Below are 2851 nucleotides of genomic sequence, written 5' to 3'. Positions count from 1 at the left end.
CTCCAGGAAAAGGCTTTTACCTTCACCCCCTGCACATTCTTTCTGCTTTGACTGAGAAAGTGAGACTTAGAAGTGCAGGACGTCTTGCCATCGTGACCCCAGAGGGGAAACCACCTGCTAAGGATGGCAGGACAGGAAGCTGGAAGCGTCCTAGGGTCCTGAGGGCATTGCTGAGGGGAGGACTAGTCTTAGCTCCTTATTAGTGAGTCAAATAAGCCACTTCTCTTTTAAACCCACGTGGCAGGGTTTTTTGCTATTCACAGCTGAGCGTATGCCTAAATGAAATCAGTGGAATAATTTTCGATTTTTGTGTCAACATTTTCTGGGTGAGGCATAAATTCCTTCACATTACCTCATTCAATAATTAGTGAAATGGGGAGGATTTCATAAATGTCCAGCTAGGTACTATTTTTGATGTAGCAGAAATTTAATGGGGGAAAAAGCTATATAAAATTAGTCAAAGAGTACAAAAGACCTAAATCTTCCTTTGGTGCCGATTGACTTGTGAAAGGTCCAGTGCATCTGGACTGAATTGTACCTGATTCCAGTAAGTTTCAAACTCAAGGCAGGTATGTAATCACTCAAAAGTATCTTCTTTTATTACGGTGTTTAAGTTTGGAGATTTGTCCAGGGTTATTAAATGGAATTTCTGTGACAACCTGAAATCTGATGTTAGAACGAGACCAATCTATGGAGTATAGTGAATCCAGCTATATTTTACCTTTTACCTTTGGTTCCTGAGAAATATATGTAAGTTATAAATTCAAGGCACCGTGGAACAACCTCCAGGAAAGAGTACACTAATGGTGTGAGAGTCTGGTAAATCTCGCTGTTTTACTCAGGATACTTTGTGGCTAGCATTAGAAACCAACTCTGGCTGTTTTCAACACAAAGGGATTTTGCTGAAAGGATCTTGGGTAACTCACAGAATTGCCAGAATAGCTGGAGAATCAAACATGGAAAATGGGCAGGAACCGTGGGAGGCAAGGGACGGTGACCACAGCCAAACTTCCATGTGGGACAGCCTGGCAGGAATATTTTTTGTGTCATGGAATGATGGAGGCCAGTGCTGGTCCCGGACAGCGCAGCCAGCAGGAACCGAGTCACCACCTCTGGTCCACTGCCCTGGAAAGAGAGAAGTATTGCCGCTGCCTCTGGAACAGAATTCTCCTCTGAGTAGTTTCTTTGCTGAATTGCTCCACATTTAAAGCTGTGGGCATCAGAGTCTGACTGCCTGAATCTAGCAATAAAATTAATAAAATTTTAATGGAGTGAGAGGTAGACAAAAGTTAATACTATGTTCCAAATGCTTTCCAGTTTATTCCCGTATCTCTGGAATATTTTATTAAAAAATGGGTGATGTTGGAATGGGAAAACAACAGAAGAAAAAAAATCGTAAAATGGGAAAACAACATAAGAAAAAAAATCGTAAAAATAACTGGTTGATGGAATAATTAAATGGAATAATCAAAGAATGTCAAAGACTTTAGCGTATTACATGTGTACAGCAAGAATCTAAAGTGTGGCTCTGGTGCATATGTTGGAATGATTTGGCTCTGAATGCGGTGCTAAGGCTGGAGAAGTAAAGAAGTGTGTGAACTTTCTCTTGTCTGTCTCAGGAAGTTCAGCCAGATGAGTCTTCAAATACCCCCTAGTTATTGGCCATTGAGGATTTATTTTTTTAAATGTACAATTACAGTAAACAATTTAGAAACTGTGCTCACTTTATGCTAATACCTTTGCATTTATACAGTTTAGTGGTTTTGGCAAATTACTTGTGTCTTCAGTTTCACTTCCTGGAGACATTTTCCCTTCCTTTTAGTTAATTTTGATTTACTTCTTTTAGTTTCCACCACCTCATTTAATTGAGTGCTCATGGTGTTCTGAGTAATAACTTTAAGGTTGTAATTGTCGTCTGGGATTAATCCTGTTTGTGTTGGAGAGTTACAAGCGCTCTTACCAGAGGGGATGCTTTAAAAAGTTTGCATTATTCATATGTAAGGCAAAATCACAAACGTTAAGAGTTGGAAAAAATGAAAACCAAAAATTTGGTCAAAAGTCCTTCCTGTAGAATTGAGGAAGACAGATGGTCTGGAAGATTTTCGGTGTCAGGTCTGAACTCTAATCAGTCAAGGAAAGACGTTTTCAGAACTGGGTGGTCAAAATGGAATCCTAGGAATTTTGACTTGCATTCTTAAATAGGAGAGACTAAAAAAAAAAACAAGACAAAGAAATTCTCACCCCTGAGCGTTTTAATGCAAAATGATGAAATTCAGGGGAAAATTGGAAACGGCCAATTTCTGAAAATTATACACAATGAACTAACTGTGGTGTAATCATTATTTGTGTTAATGCTATTAAACATTTTGGGGGAATTTGGCGAGGATTCTTTTTTTTCCCAAATGAGCAGATTAGTTCCTATGGATATATGTTCCTGCAACCCTCCTTCATTGCACTAATCACATGTGATTTCTTTATTGTCTGTTCTCCTCTGGTTTGTAAGTTTCAGAAGGGCTGGGTCTACCCTGTTCCCTCTTGTTCCCCTCACCCAGCACACATGTACCCGGCACATAGTAAATCCACTATTTGTTGATCAGCTGGAAAATTAGAGCATGGAAGTCAATGAATTATATTAGGAAAATTTCATCCTGAACATATCCACCAACAGTAAAAGGCAACGGGGTAAATATTCTAGTTAACTCAGTCTAAATTCTTGACTCCTCAAAGCTCTTGCTAGTTTTGTCTCAGTTCCAAGATTCTGTGTCTGGTTTGTGACTGTCCTCTGCAAATCCTTGGAAAGGACTAATCTATGTATACAACAGACTTTCCATAAATATTTATTATTTGGATG

This window comes from Lemur catta, chromosome 5, assembly GCF_020740605.2.
Source record: "Lemur catta isolate mLemCat1 chromosome 5, mLemCat1.pri, whole genome shotgun sequence".
Taxonomy (NCBI): Eukaryota; Metazoa; Chordata; class Mammalia; order Primates; family Lemuridae; genus Lemur; species Lemur catta.
Note: the sequence above shows the minus strand (reverse complement) of the source record.